The 16,666-nt window shown below is 43.7% G+C and overlaps 1 protein-coding gene across 8 annotated transcripts in view; it reads left to right on the top strand.

Moving 5' to 3' along the window:
- LOC119955702 (nucleus accumbens-associated protein 2-like) overlaps positions 1-16,666 on the top strand; it is a 114,287-nt gene that overhangs the window by 29,437 nt on the left and 68,184 nt on the right. Inside the window, exons 1-2 of one of the 8 annotated variants that reach the window (XM_038782170.1) lie at positions 7,247-7,307; positions 8,808-8,966. The exons of 5 other annotated variants lie outside the window; for them this stretch is intronic. The gene's annotated coding sequence lies outside the window, so the exon portion shown is untranslated. Of the gene's footprint in view, positions 1-7,246; positions 7,308-8,807; positions 8,967-16,666 lie in introns of those variants that run through there. 2 more of the 8 variants (XM_038782169.1, XM_038782173.1) reach the window with 2 other exon arrangements.

Here is a 16,666-nt window from a genome sequence, read left to right as displayed (position 1 = left end):
GCAGTGTGGGGAGCCAAATCTGAGGTTATGGAGCTTTGATATGAGCTTGGCTGGGATTATGGTGTTGAAGTCAATACATAGGAGTCTGATGTAGGAGTCCTTGTTGTCGAAATGCTCCAGGGATGAGTGTAGGGCCAGGGAGATGGTGTCTGCTGTTGACTGGTTGTGGCAATATGTGAATTGCAGTGGATCTAGGCATTCTGGAAGTATGGAGTTGATGTGTCTCATGACCAGCCTCTGGAAGCACTTGCAGTCGATGTCAATGCCACCGAACGATGGTCATTGAGCCACGTTGCCTGGTTCTTCTTTGGCACCGGTATGATGGTGGTCTCCTTGAAGCAGGTGGAGACCTCAAAACGAGAACGGAGAGGTTGAAGATGTCCACGAACCCATCTGCCAACTGATCAGCGCAGGATCTGAGTGCGCGACCAAGGACCCCGACCGGGCCCGTCGCCTTATGAGGGTTCACTTTCAAGAAGGCTGATCTGATTTTGGAAGCTGTGACGGTGGGTGTGGGTGTATCTGGAGCTGCTGGGGCACTCAACATCAGTTTGATGGTTTCCTGCTGGAACCAAGCACACAATGCATTGAGTTTATCAGGGAGGGGTGCGCTGCTGCCAGACATTCTGCTCAGCTTTGCTTTGTAGCCTGTTATGTTGTTTAAGCCTTCCCACAACTGACAAAATTTTGTAACGCTAGTCTGTGACTCTAGCTTGGTCTGATATTGTCTTTTGGCATCCCTGACGACTTTCAAAGGTCGTACCTGGATTTCTTGGAAAGGTCAGGGTCGTCTGACTTGAACCCGTCAGACCTGGCCTTCAGCATGACATCAATCTCCTGATTAAGCCATGGTTTCCAGTGGGGAACGTACATACTACTTTCTTTGGCAAGCAGTCATCTAGACATTTGCTGATGATGTCTGTGGCATCCTCGTTTAGGTTGGTCACTGAGTTCTTAAACATGGATCAGTCCACTGACTCCAAGCAGTTACCTAGGAGCTCTTCTGTTGACCTGGGCCAGCACTGCACAAACTTCTTAACCGGATTTTCCTTAAATTTCTGCTTGCATGCCGGGAGAAGGAGCATCGTCTTGTGATCCGATTTTCTGAAGTGCTGTCGGGGATGGATTGGTAGGCTTCTTAATTTTTGTGTAGCAGTGGCCGAGAGTCTTGTCGCCCCTGGTGGGACAGGAGATGTGTTGGTGAACTTTAGACTCTTGAGATTGGCCTTGTTGAACAAGGCCACGATGAACAAGGCCTTCAGGTGTTTTGTTTCATCATTATTTATAACTGTGTACAATTCGTCCAGCACCTTCTTCCTGGGCTGGGATGTAGACCGCTGTGATAATGGTTGAAGTGAACTCGCGTGGAAGGTAGTACGAGCGGCACTTCACGGTCAGGTATTCCAGCTCCAGGTAGCAGTAGGTCACCAGGGTCGTCACTCTGAATAAGATTCAGGCATTTATGATAGACTATGTCCTGGGTCAGATTTTGCCTGTCGAGTGGAACTTGAGAAGTATGTCCCTATAATGGCAGAGAGGGGCAATAAAGCCCTGCTATTGTATTCCAAACTACTCATTATTTTTATTGCTTTTTGACCCTTTATTATTAGGATTTATTCCAACCATTTTTTAGGGTATGGGTAACATCTGGTTTTCTGTTCAAAGCACTATGCGGTGTGTGTCTTTATAAAGGTGGATTTCTGTGTAATTTTGAAGTAAAATGTTTGAGGACTTTAAATGTTGCATATATTTGTAGTGCTGAAGAAACCCTTATTTTGTGTTTCTATGCCACACATTCTGTGTCTGGCCAAGAATTCTGCATTTCAAGCAGTTAAAACACTTTTGCTGTCTCTCTATTAGCTGTAAAGATGCTATAAGATCATAAATATAGAATCAAGTAGCGCAGGAGAAAGCCCATCCCATCATGCCTGTGCAAGCTGTTTCAAAGAGCTATTGCATTAGTTACACTCCATCGCCCTTCCTCACGATTGCACGACTGCGTGGCAAAATTTGGTTCCAACTCCATCTGCAAGTTTGCTGACGATACGGCCGTAGTGGGCCGGATCTCGAATAACGACGAGTCCGAATACAGGGGGGAGATAGAGAACCTAGTGGAGTTGTGTAACGACAACAATCTCTCCCTCAATGCCAGCAAAACTAAAGAGCTGGTCATCGACTTCAGGAAGCAAAGTACTGTACACACCCCTATCAGCATCACGGGGCCGAGGTGGAGATGGTTAGCAGTTTTAAATTCCTAGGGGTGCACATCACCAAAAATCTGTCCTGGTCCACTCACGTCGACGCTATCACCAAGAAAGCACAACAGCGCCTATACTTCCTCAGGAAACTAAGGAAATTCGGCATGTCCACATTAACCCTTACCAACTTTTACAGATGCACTATAGAAAGCATCCTATTGGGCTGCATCCCCACTGTCACCAGACTCCTAAATGACCCTCTTATTGACTGACCTCATTAACACTACACCCTGTATGCTTCAACCGATGCCAATGCTTATGTAGTTTCATTGTATATCTTAGTGTTGCCCTTAGTGTTGCTCTTAGTATTCTCATGTATTTTCTTGAATTTTGTTTAATTCCCTTTTCTTCCATGTACTGAATGATCTGTTGAGCTGCTTGCATAAAAATACTTTTCACTATACCTCGGTACACGTGACAAACAAATCCAATCCAATCATAGCCCTGCAGGTTTTACCTCCAATACCTTTTGAAAGTAACCATTGAATCTGCTCTTTCAGGCAATGTACTTCAGATCATGATTTTCTGCATTATAAAAAAGTTTTTGTCTCCCCTCTGATTCTTTTATTACTTACTATAAATCTGATTCCTTTGTTTACTGAGATGTAGACCCCCCCCCCCCCCCCCATCTCAGTTTTTGAATACCTCTATTAAATCTTCTCTTGCATAAATGTAGGTCTTTTCTGTAAGTCATCTAAACTAATTTTGTTCATCAGTTTGCGCATCCTCTCCCACTGTGCTGTTACATAAGCTTCAACCTATTTCTTGTGCTTCACACCAAGTGTGCCATAGTGTTGTCCTGGACTAGCAATTCAATAAATTTGATCATTTGTGAGCTGATTTACTAATGTTCTTCTGCCAGCCCTACCCAGACCCAGCTCAACACGAAATACACAAAGTGCTGCTCACATCTCAAGAGCATATTTAAAGTCAGAGTTTTGGATGGAACATACAACAACGGGTGATTTTAAGAATCGATTGTTGAACGAGAAAGTGAATGCAAAGACTTACTAAATCTTAACCTGTGAATGAGGGGGCAGCATTGTCAATACATAGGCCATCGAGGGATCAGTGCAGAAAAGCCCTTGCCAAATTGCAGCCCGGTGAAATTCATACAGAAGAACTGAAGTTTCATGGATGGCCATTGAATGGTGACATCGTTTGTTTACCCTATTCCTAAAGTTTGGAAAAGAGTTTATTTTCCCATCAATGTAAAAGTCATGGGAAAACCCTGCGTGAAAATACTTATGCCCAGAAACAGAGCTTAATAAAAATTACTGAAGGAAGACTGGATATCTTTGAGCATTGATCTTGTACATCTTAATGGTGATGGCATTATTCATTCAGACAAGATGCAAAGTGAGTTTTTGTGGTTGTTTGAAAGAAGCTGTTGCAGTGGTTTTGTTTTGTTAAAAATAGCCCCAGCCTGAGTGTTGTTGAAGCTTTTCATCTTGTACTCATCATAGATACAAAAATGTCAAATTCCAAAGGGAACAACAAGCTATAGTGCATGGGAAAAGAGGTGTTGGTTGGTCAGCAAGTCGGCTCTGGTTGAGATGTTACTATGATTAATGCACCAGGGAGCTAGTAATTCAGAGACCCAGAGTATTCTTGGGTCCCAGGTTCAAAATGCGCCACTGCAGGTGGTGAAATTCGAATTCAATAAAAACCTGGAATTAAAGGTCTAATGACCATGAAACCATTGTCGATTGTCATAAAACTACTGCCGTTGTAGGAAGGAAATCTGCCATCCTTACCTGGCCTGGCCAAAATGTGACTCCGGACCAACAGCAATGTGGTTGACTCTTAACTGGCACTCAAGGGCAATTAGGGATGAGCAATAAATGCTGGCACAGCCTACGAGCCCATGAATTTAAAAAAAAGTCCCAGTGAGTGGCGGTTCAGATCAAATAGTACATCTCTTCAACTGTTCGCAAAAGGCAAAGTATTGACCGTACTTAAACAACCCATTCTTGCAAAACTCAGACCATAGTATCTAACGTTAGATGTGATTCTGTGATTAGGTAGCATTTGCTGAACAATCCCAAATGTGCTAATTACACTAACAACCAATTTTAGATCATCATTTGGGCTTGCGACATATCTCATTATGCTTGCTGGAAGCAACATATATTCATATGCAGGAACCTGTCTCCTATGGGCAAAAGGAAATGTCCAGGCAGGAGATCTTTTTTGAATAAACAAAAGCAAAGGGGCTATAGCGCCTTGGTGCATTTGACTTGGCTATGTCTCGGCCAATCAGAGCTAACCTGGCCAGACAGCACCCTTTTTTCATGCAGTATAAATTGTTCTGTTACGATCCCAGTTGTTATAACTGGACAGGAACATCCCAGAATGGAACCCTGGCTCAAAAGACCTTAACTTTTACATTTACTTTACGAAACGTAGAGGAGCAGAGTCACGGGTCTGCTAATTAGACATGGAAAAAATTGATTATGATACAATACACCTTTACACCCCCCCGTTAACAATTACACATGTTTTAGGATTAATGTGGATTACAAAGTACATCTTAATGCTTTTAAGCACACAAGATGACTCTCCTCGGAACACTGACAGTTAGGGACATTTACACCAACAACAGGCTAGAGAGGGAAACTCAACTAAGCCCAACAAGAGAAACATGAGACACAAGGGCGGGGGGGGGGGGGGGGGGGGGGGGGCAGTGCAAAAACCTGAACTAAAGAGGGGAGGAGGAGAAGACAAAGAGAAAACTGGTGGGAGAAGGTACGCAGGGGGCCACTGCTAATACCGCAAGGAGGAAAAAAAAGGGAATCTGCGATGTATGGATTAAATAGGTGAAGCTGATGTATGTGTAAATAGTTTTAGTTTTACTTGATATTTTTGTTTTGATTTCTCTCCTTGTTTTTTTGGTTTTGTTTCATCATGTATGTTCATATTTATATATCTGCTCCGTAAACCAAAAACTCAGTAAAAACATATATTAAAAGATGACTCTCCTCTGAACCCCTAGTGAATGTGAATGTCTTCTCCGCATCCCCCCTAGATGATTGTCATGTGAGAGCTTGCAAACTCCACGCTCAAGAATATGCTTTAAAATCTTCTTCAATAATTATGCTTTCCCTTTGCAGCTTGCATTCCGAAATCTAGACCAGGTTTTCCAAATTACACTTCTAAACAAAGCATCCCACTCCACCTAACAGTGAATCCAGTCCAGAATTTTAAACCATTCCCTTTTAGGTTTCCTATGTCTTTTTAAAAAAAATAATTTTTATTGGAATTTTTTACAGAAAATATAAAATATAACAACAAACAATGAAATGCAACAAAATAACCCATAACAACTGTAGCACCCCCAGACCGCCTCAACGCATGTATCATATCCACCCCACCCCCCCACCCCAACAAAAGAACTTAAAAATAAATTAAATAAACAAACATAGTCATCGTCTGTCCCCCCCCGGTTGCTGCTGCTACTGTCCCAGTACCCTATCGTTGAGCCAGAAAGTCGAGGAAAGGTTGCCACCGCCTAAAGAACCCTTGACCGATCCTCTCAGGGCGAATTTGACCTTCTCTAGCTTAATAAAACCCGCCATGTCATTGATCCAGGTCTCCACGCTTGGGGGCCTCGCATCCTTCCATTGTAGCAAAATCCCTCGCTGGGCTACTGGGGATGGAAAGGCCAGCACACCGGCCTCTTTTGCCTCCTGCACTCCCGGCTCCACCTAACCCCAAAAATCGCGAGTCCCCATCCCGTCTTGACCCTGGATCCCACCACCCTTGACACCGTCCTCGCCACCCCCTTCCAGAACTCCTCCAGTGCCGGGGTTTCCTATGTCTTAACTGCTTTTATACACACCGTAATTTGGCCACCGATTTCCATAATTATTTTGGCTCGTGTTCCACAGGCTGTAGTCAAATCTCTCAAACCTGAAAATCACTTCCGATATCTTTCTGATGTCTCACCTTGCTTCTCTGCTCTCTGTCTTTTTACTGAACAGTTCTCTGTTCTAGTATCTTTAATCACAGACTTCTTGGAAACACCTCTTCATTTAACTAGCTGCTCTTTAGATCCCTGTACTTGTTTTCTTTCTTTCTTTGATTTCTTTTTATTGGTTTTCAAAGGAAGAAGTACAATATAATACAATGGAGCAGCTCCCCATAAACAAACAAGCACAAACAAAAACTATGTAAACAGTAATTAACTGTTTAGTCACTCAACACTCCTGGTTGAAGGTCGTTATAATGAAATTCAATCCAATATTTGCATTAATATTATTGGGCAAAACTAAATTGTGAATGGTGGGGAGAAATCAATGTAGCAAAATGAAAAATTAAATTAATCGCTTATTGTCAAGTAGGCTTCAAATGAAGTTACTGTGAAAAGCCCCTAGTCGCCACATTACGGTGCCCGTTCGGGGGAGGCTGGTACGGGAATTGAACCGTGCTGCTGGCCTGCCTTGGTCTGCTTTAAAAGCTAGCGATTTAGCCCTGTGCTAAACCAGCTCCTAAACCAGAGCAGAGATAAAGGAAAGGCAACATAATTCAGATTATTTTCTGAACTGCACCATGTGGGGTAACGAAGCCATCATATTGGACGTTTGTAAAATTGAGACTGGAGTCATGAGTCGGCAACAGATTGAAGTATGGGGTCTGAAAAAGTTATAAATGCTTCAGCCTTGTCTTTTTCACTAGTGTGATGGGCTCCCATTACTTGAGGAGGAGGGGATGTGCATCTTACTCTTTCATATTACTGTTTTATATAAACCAATTTAATTTTGATGCTTTTTGTAGGATCTTAATGTACATAAAATAAGTGCTCATGATAGCAATTTTCACTTTTAAGTGATTGCATTATGATACATTGACACATGAACTTTATGAATGCAACTTTGCCTTAATAGGTAGCAGTGGTTAGCAGTGTTGCTTCACAGCGCCAGGGTCCCAGGTTCGATTCCCGGCACTGGTCACTGACTCTGTGGAATCTGCATGTTCTCCCCGTGTCTGCGTGGGTTTCCTCCGGGTGCTCCGGTTTCCTCCCACAAGTCTCGATAGGTGTGGTGTTAGGTGAGTAGGAGGTTCTGAATTCTCCCTCAGTGTACCCGAACAGGTGTTGGAGTGTGGCGACTGGAGCTTTTCATAGTAACTTTGTTGCAGTAGGAGGTTCTGAATTCTCCCTCAGTGTACCCGAACAGGTGTTGGAGTGTGGCGACTGGAGCTTTTCATAGTAACTTTGTTGCAGTATTTAATGTATGCCCACTTAGAACAGTACAGCACAGAACAAGCCCTTCGGCCCTCAATGTTGCGCCGAGCCATGATCACCCTACTCAAACCCACTTATCCACCCTATACCCGTAACCCAACAAACCCCCCTTAACCTTACTTTTTATTAGGACACTACGGGCAATTTAGCATGGCCAATCCACCTAACCCGCACATCTTTGGACTGTGGGAGGAAACCGGAGCACCCGGAGGAAACCCACGCACACACGGGGAGGACGTGCAGACTCCACACAGGCAGTGGCCCAGCCGGGAATCGAACCTGGGACCCTGGAGCTGTGAAGCATTTATGCTAACCACCATGCTACCCTGCTGCCCCCAACTTGTGACAATAATAAAGATTATTATGTACAGGACTTGAAGGAAACCAGTGGTGATGTGATAATTCTGTTTTTATAAGCTACCACTTTCTACTAGGGATTTTTTTCAGCTTTTTGCTGTGGTTGTGGATAATTATTTTGTGTATCTAATTATCATAATCACAATGTCATGTATTGTTGTGGGTCACATAACAGTTTCAGACTCAACTAGCCAATGACAATTGTTTATCTTAATTGCCAAATAATTTCTAATGCCTTAAGTGGCAAAAAAGTGATGGGTGGATTTAAAAATATACATTTTAAAATATAGACTGGATTATATTTATAGTTTGGAATTTTTCAGTGCTGCGTCATTTCCCTCTATTTTTATGAAGTAAACTGGCAGCTGAAAGCAGTAAGGTTTCACATTCTTGGATAACAGTAAACAGCTCTGATTTCATTGCACAAGTGGTTTGATTACTTTATCGTGAGCTTGCTGATTGAAATATTTTGTGTTCTTTGTCCCATCAAGCATAGTATTGTTCATTCAGGGCAATTCCAAGTACCCGCATCAAACACAGTGTAAAGCAACTCTGCACTGCCCCCCAATAGTGAGCCTGAACCCCAGCCTCTGAGAAAAGCTCCTCCTGAACCCTTCTATTTCCCCGTACAAACTCAAATTTGCAATTCATTGTCAGTTCAATGCTACGGACTTGTGACCATTGGAGATCACATAATGGAATTCCCACCTCATTAGTCTGGATTGGATTATAATTTTTATTCACAGGATGTGGGTGTTGCTCGCGGTGTATGCATTCATTGCACATCCCTGTACAGTTGAGTTGCATGCTGGGCAATTTCCGAGGACAGTACATTATCATGTGTCCGGAGTCACATTTGAGCCAGATTGATTTAGTGAACCTCATTTAAAAAAATAAAAATAAACAGACTGGTAGTTACGCTTACTAATTCAAGATTTTTATTCCAGAATTGTTTGGTTCACTAAATTTAAATTCCCTCTGCTGCTGTGGTTGGACTAAAGCCGTTGGGCTGGATTCTCCGTTATTGGGACTATTTCCCCACTCCGGTGTCAAAACTGGAATTTCATGCCAGCAACTTGAGAGAAACTCTTTGCTCCAGCAAGTAGGTCAGTAACTAAAAGTCATAGACTTAAAGTATTGTGACAAAAGAATTAGGAGATAAATGAGAAATTTATTTTCAGTGGGTGACTTAAGGTATGGAACTCGCTACCTGAAAGTATGGTGGAATCAGATTCCAAATACAAGGCAATTGGACATGCACTTAAAATTACTCTTTCAAACAGTTAGTATAGGCTTGATTGGTCAAATGACTGCATCTTGTGCCATAAGGTTCTGTGATTCTACATTTCTTTAGCTTTCTGAGCAGAGACATTCCTATTGTCTAAGAGGGGTTCTGTCATTTTGTGAATCAGAGTTGTTATGGGTATGGCACAGAAGGAAGCCATATGGCCCATCTACACCAGCTCTCCGAATGAGCAAGTTACCAAGTTCCATTCTCCCCGTGATCCTGCACATTCATTCTTTTCAAATAACAGACTAATTCCCCTTTGAATGATTCAAGGCGGCACGGTAACCAGGGTTCGATTCGCGGCATGGTTCACTGTCTGCACGTTCACCCCATGTCTGCATGGGTTTCCTCCGGGTACTCTGTTTTCCTCCCACAAGTCCTGAAAGACGTGCTTGTTAGGTGAATTGGACATTCAGAATTCTCCCTCTCACTCAAACAGGCGTCGGAGTGTGTTGACTGTGTCTTGCCTAGCCTAATAAAGTTGGAGTTCTTCTAGACCGCTTGGAGAAATGTCCATCATTTCTTCTGGGTTTAAAAAGAAATAGTTGTAATGTACAGCATTACTGGAGGTTGGAGCACTGAAATTATCACTCTCTCCTGTCAAACTGATAAATCTACTGTCACTTGAATGCTTTTTAAAAAAAAAAAGTGAGATCTCATTTTAGGGTAGTGCTGTGAAATGGATAGGTTTAGGTACTATATGCATGCATAATGGAGGATACATGAGCAATGGATTATGGAAAATCATTTAGTGAAATTAGACTGGATAAATCTTAAGTGGCGGAGGTATGCATCTGCTGGTTGGTCTAATTTAAAAGCATTTTTTTGTCTGTCATTAATCACCCGATGTATTCTGAAGATTTCAGGGCAGATTTTCATGTACTGCTCTAAGACCTTTAAGAGCCTGCCTCTGAAGAAATCCGGTCTGATTTTTCTGTATTAATTTGGATGGCTTTCATTGTAGTGCACTTGGACCTGCCTGATTATGCTGCATTAACTGTTGCTGTGCCTAGAATCTAGATCGTGAAATATTTCCCCTCTTTTATTTTAAAAGAGCAGTTGGTTTCAGCCCTGATGTTGCTGCCGTTGCTGGCTTTCCATAAATACCTTAGCCCAAATGATGCGCAAAACTAAGTAATTGCCAGCAGGTTATTTGACATGGGTATCACAGCACAGCTCGGTTATATCTTCACTGTCCATATGTGAAACTGAACATTTGTTTGTTTGCAGTGTTATCAGTGGGTAGCCAATAGGAACAGGAACCTTTCTGTTTTTATTTTTTCTTCTCTCTGCCCACTCGCTAAACTCCAGTCAATAAAATAATAGCACTCTGGGGTGGGAGGGGAAGGTGACAGCTTTGCTGATCGATCTAGAATTGCTGATTCAGCAATTGGCAGTTTTGACTGACTTGAATTCTCAGCTTTTCCGTGTTTTCATTAGAGGATGGCCAAATGGTTTTATGCCCCCTTTTTGAAAAATAAAGTGCAGAAAATGATACCAATGTACATGAGTTATGAAGCTGTTGTGTATTCTGATTCCAGAATAGTGTGGCTGTCTATATATTGGAATCGATGTATGTTTAAGATCAAGTTAATTTGAACACCACAGATTCATCTCACAAGGTGGAGGCTTCCAGTATAATTTTCATTTGATACCTGTGGCTTGGTGTGTAGGTGGGCAAAGACTTGGGCAATTCTTGTCAAAGGAAATCTAATAAAGGCTGATTTCAAGATGTACTGTTTTCCTAAATTCTAGGCACTATTTATCTTTTTTACAATGCCAGAATACTTGAATTTATATATAAGAAAGAGTCGCATTAATAATAGTGCTTTTCAAAACCACTGGACATCTCAAAGCCTGTTGCAGCTATTGGTATTTTTGAAGTGTACCACTGTTGTAATGTACGAAACACAGTAGCCAATTTTGCACATCGCAAACTCCCAGAAATGTGATATTGACCAGATAATCTATTTTTGTGCTATTGATGGGGGTAGAAATATTGACCAGGACACCATGGATTACTTCTCCCTATGACCCTGCAAAGTAGCGCCGTGGGAGTTTATACAGACACCTAAATAGGCAGATGGGACCTTGGTTTAACATCTCATCCAGAAGATGGCACCTCGAACAGTTCATCACTCTCTGTGCTGCACTGAAATGTCAGCCTTGGTTATTGCCCTCAAGTTCTGGAGTGGCACTTTGATTCAAAGGAGAGTGTTACATCAAAGAAAGCCGACATTGCAGCTGAATTCTTTGCCAATCTCAAATGAGGAGTGGGAGAGAGCTCTACAACTCATTTGGTAGCTGAGTTATGGTGGTCTTCCCACAAAATGGGTGGAATTTAAGGCCTCTAATGGACACTTGGGGGTGAATAGTGAATTAATTGTGATGAAATCCTTATCTTTCCATTGTAATCTAGACATCCACCAAGGACGGAGGCAATATTCTCTCAATGAAATGCTAGTTTTGTGTTGTGGCCCACCAATCTCACTCAAATTGTGTGTAGAATCTTTGAGTCAGGGCTGGATTGGAACCCAGGTGCCAAATTATTTTTGTGTAGGTGGTGTGTGTGTGTGCAAGTCTCGATAGAACGTGATGGAATTCAGGATCGTTTTGTACTGCTGCTGATCATTAATTGATTCACACCAGAGAGTTATTGTCCTTGACTGCCACATGTTAGAAATATTAATCTGACAGCCACTGAAATTTAGCATTCTCACTCACTGAATCAGATCTTTTGCCTGTTAAGAAATATGGAGCACTTAGCAGCAGAGAAGGATTATTGAGCTTAGCTTCATCCTTGGCTCAAAATCATCCAAATGTGACAGTGTGCTGAGCAAATAAAATTGTGCCTGTTTAATACTGCACACTTAATTTGCAGCCTCTGTGCTTATGAATGACTGTCATTTTTCTCTTCTGAATCAGCAGGATTTACAGTACATAAAAAATCTTTTGATGTTGCAATAAATGTTAAAAGGAAATTCTGGTCTTGTGGTTTCACAGTGTACGTTGAATTGTTGGTTTGCAGAATGCCTGAATGTGGAAACTTTTTTTCTCTTTTGCACCATTGGGTTTCCTGCTGCAAACATAGTACAGTATGATTAAATCTCATTGATGCCTTGCAACAGACATAAACATTTTGTACTTTTTACTAAGAATGTTTGTCTTATCTTGTCTCTGAAACAGCTCCTTGACTGGAGCATTGATCAAAATATGATACTTTCTCAGTTGATCAGCCTCTCAAATATAACAGTAACTGAGAATCAGTGTAACTTCTCCCTCCTTTGAGTTGTCCTCTAAAGCTGTTAAATCATTGCAATCAAATGATTTTATTAGCAGTTTGTTTTTACTTAATTGAATTATCACACAGTATGTGTGAAACCAAGAGTTTTTTTGGACTGGGGCACATTTTGTAACATACTTAACACTGACACAAAATAGACTGAACGTGTGTTGGGTACAGTGTTTCCACCTGATTAGTTGAATGTTAGAATTCAGAATGCTGCATCAGTTATTATAATGTGGAGATGCCGGCGTTGGACTGGGGTGAGCACAGTAAGAAGTCTTACAACACCAGGTTAAAGTCCAACAGGTTTGATTCAAACACGAGCTTTCGGAGCACAGCTCCTTCCTCAGGTGAATGTTACTCCGTTATTATAGGTTTCTTTATCCCTGGCATCATTACCCCTGGCATCTGTGTTTAGATTTCTGGTTGGATTGTTGGACTTTTGATCATTGTATATATTTTTTGTTGCTTCAGGGGCCGATCTTAAATGAACTAGGGCAGTCTTAATTAATTTCAAGTGGACTTGGGTAACAAATGGTGCCTGGTTGACATAATGCTTGGGGGGGGGGGGGGGGGGGGGGTCGGGGGCTAGGCATGGAATTGAAGAATAAGAGTAGGAAAACCAATGAAGGGAGGACCGTGAGACGCAATATTTACATGGAGCATGTTGGTTGGGGTCTGTGTTTTTTTTGGGGGGGGGGGGGGGTGGCTGGCTATGTTATTGTGGGATTTTTTTGTCTGTTGGATTTTTCTGTTTAAATGTGTTAAAATTTATAAATGCCCTAATTAAATATTTTCTAAAAGAAAGATAATGCTCAGAGAGAGCACAGGATAGCTGGCATGGGAAAATTGTGGTGGTGGTGGGAGGACGGTGGAAACGCAACATTTTGCTGAGACCTGTTGCTGTGCATGGCAGTGAGAGAATATTATCAAAAAATGTTGGCGGACAGATGACCAAATTGACAATTAATTCTGTTGTCATTCTATGATTTTTCAAGCCAGATTTGTGTTTGTGAAAATGGCTGAATTGCATTCTGCTTCAGCTGCAGAGCTTTTAAAGAGGCCCCTGAATAAGCATTTCCATTAGTAGAGTAGTGAATCTGACAACGGGATCCAACCATTGACCACAATCAGTGCATGTTGAGATACACATTGATACTGCTATAAAGCTAGCTACCAGAGCCCTCAGCCCCATCAAATTTAATATGTGCAGCCAGGTTACTTTTACTATGCACTTTAGCCATTCTGATGTCTTTTGAAACTCAAGCCATGGTGCATACACGGGCTACATTAATGTGATCCATATCAGTTCCTGGCCAGCATTTGCTGTGGTGATATTTAATGCAGCTTATTTACACACTGCAGGCAACTGTAACAGACGTGTGAACTGAAGCTTAACTGAATGCCGACAATTAAATGACCAGAACTGAAATGTTACAGAGTATTTAGCATATGTTGGCTCTTTGTGTTCTGCTGCATGAATTATTAGTGGGATTTTTTTTACCAAGCGTTACCAAGGAACTTCGATCTGCTCTCCACTAGGAAAGCAGTGCTTCAACTCCGCCAAGCACGTGGGACCCTATATGAACACGGAGACAAAGCCAGCCGCCTGCTGGCACACCAGCTGAGAAAGCAGACAGCCGCCAGAGAAATTGTGCAAATCAGGGATACTAGAAGCGCATTACAAACAGAGCCAGAAAAGATCAACAAGGCATTCAGGGCCTTCTACCAAGGGCTGTACATCTCAGAGCCCCTAATGGGGAGGCTGGGATGAAACGGTTCCTTGATGGACTGGACATAACAGTCGTGGGGGAGGGCAGAAAACAGGGCCTGGAAGCACCACTGGCACTGGGAGAGATCATGGACAGCATAAGCTCCATGCAGGCGGGGAAGGCACCGGGACCGGATGGTATCTGAGCTGCCAAAATTTGAATTTTTAGTGGCCACATTGATTGTACTATGTTTAAACACAGGATTATGTGATGTGCTTTGCTAGGGAATAGTGAGAAGCAAAGGTTTCAAGGGAAAGAGCGGAGGACTTCTGGTGAAAAAATGCTCCCCACAATGAAGCTGCAATGTGTGTAAATCATTAAGAATGAAATGCAGGGACACACTGGGAGGTTTGTGCCTTTTGGTTGATGCATTTCCTTTTCCTAGACATGTCGGAGTTGTCAGATTCCAGCTTCTCAATGGCTCAATAGGAGGCTGCATCATACAGCAAGTTTTTATTATAATGTATGCCTTGTCTCTGGATGTAGAACACATTGGGGTTGTTTCTCCTTTGGGTTTACTTGGCAATCTGCATGCAGATCGCAGCCAAATGGAGCTAGGTGTTAGAAGTGTATTTTTCCAGTTGCCTTTCTGCTCTTTTGCATATTGTTGCACCAATTCATGGCAGTTTCCATTCAGGCAGTTATTTTGAATGTGAAATTACATTTTCATCCTCCTGGAAGGTCTGCAAACAAGTGCTCTTGGTGCAATCTCGCAGTTATTACAATCCCAGACCCCATCAGTGGCGAGGACACTGGACTGAAACCCTAATATTTTAGTTTATTTTGTAAAACTGGACGGAAAGACGGGGTCCTGTAGTCAAACACACTCTAACCCAGGCTTTTAACCCTTAAATTGCTAAATGGTTATAATCCAATATACCTAAAATCCTGCATTCATCGCACCTCCCCGGTCCGTACGCTCGCCATGGCAGTGTTGTATTGGAGTTTTACCCAGGAGGTGAATCCTGTTCCAAGCCCGAACCGCTCCAGTACCTCTTGAGGTATTTCCATTCAATTCTGTCGAAGGCTTTCTCTGGTGTTCTCTCCCCGGCGGGGGTCATTATCACGTTCAGCAGGTGCCTGATGTTGGAGGTAAGCTGTCTACCTTTGACAAAGCCCGCCTGGTCTTCTGCGACCACCTCTGGCATGCAGTTGAACCTTTTGGCTCGGGTCTTGGCCAGTATTTTGGCATCTACGTTCAGCAGTGAGATGGGTCTGTATGACCCACATTCCATTGGGTCTTTATCTTTCTTGGGTATCAGCGAGATTGAGGCCTGTGCTCGCGTGGGTGACAGTGTGCCCTTGGTCAGCGAGTCTGTGAACATCTCCCGCAGGTGCGGGGCCAGTGCTGTCGCAAATTTTTTGCAGAAGTCCGCCGGGAATCCGTCCGGTCCAGGTCCCCCCGTCCCTGAGTTCCGCCCCCCCCCCCTTGCCCCATCCCTCCCCTCCCTCCCCAGTCCCTCCCTTTCCTCCCCCTTTCTCGTCCTCTCCCGTATGTCCCTCCTTTGTCCCTCGTTTCCCTGCTCCTGTCCCCATTCGCCCTCCCGCCCCTGTTGAGTGGTTCCACCCGCCCTCTGCCTGGCGCCGTCTCCTCTGTTGGGGGCCGCTGCGGCCTGCTTTTTTGCATGTCCCCGGTGCTAGCTTTCTTGCTAGTGCGGCGGCCCCCCTCTGGGGAGTTACTGTCTCACTCCTCCCCCGCCAGCCTCTGTGTTTTTTTGCCCACTCTTTCCCCCACCCTACCCTGCGCCCCCCTCTGTTTGCTCACCCTTCTCCGCTACTCTCATACCCTTGTGCTGGGGCCTGGTTTCCCAGCTATGTCGGTCCGTTGGGTAGCGGTTTACTTTTTGTTCAGGGTGCGCTTGCCATGTTGGGGGTGGGGGCGGGTGGGCCTGGCATTACCTCACCCCTCCCCTCCCTGTTGGCATGTTGTTGCCCCTTACCAGGGGCCCCATGTTTCTACCCTCGCTGTTTGTTTTCCAGCCCATGTTCTTCGATGAATTTGTTTGCGTCGGCGGGGGATGTGAAGAAATACTCTTTCTTGGTATGTGACCCAGAGTTTCGCTGGGTACAGCATACCAAATCGCACCTTGTTCCTGTGAAGGGCTGCTTTTGCTCTATTGAATTTGGCCCGTCTCCTGGCGAGGTCTGCCCCAATGTCTTCGTACACTCTAATGAGGTGCCCTTCCCATCTGCAGGTTCTGTTTTGCCTGGCGCAGGATTGTTTCCCTGTCTTTGTACCGGTGCAGTTTGGCTATAACTGCCCTCGGGTGTTCCCCCGCCCTGGGTTTCGGGTGCCGCGATCGGTGCACTCTGTCTATTTCTGGTGGGTAGGGAAAGGTTTCCCTCCCCACTAAGTTGCCCAGCATCTCGGCCAGATATTCCGTGAGGTTTGTACCCTCGATCTCCTCTAGTAGGCCCACTATCCTGACATTTTAAGAAGACAAGAGAAGAGCGGTTTTC

The sequence above is a fragment of the Scyliorhinus canicula genome, chromosome 21, assembly GCF_902713615.1.
Source record: "Scyliorhinus canicula chromosome 21, sScyCan1.1, whole genome shotgun sequence".
In the NCBI taxonomy this organism is placed as follows: domain Eukaryota; kingdom Metazoa; phylum Chordata; class Chondrichthyes; order Carcharhiniformes; family Scyliorhinidae; genus Scyliorhinus; species Scyliorhinus canicula.
This window is presented reverse-complemented; position numbering and strand designations above follow the sequence as displayed.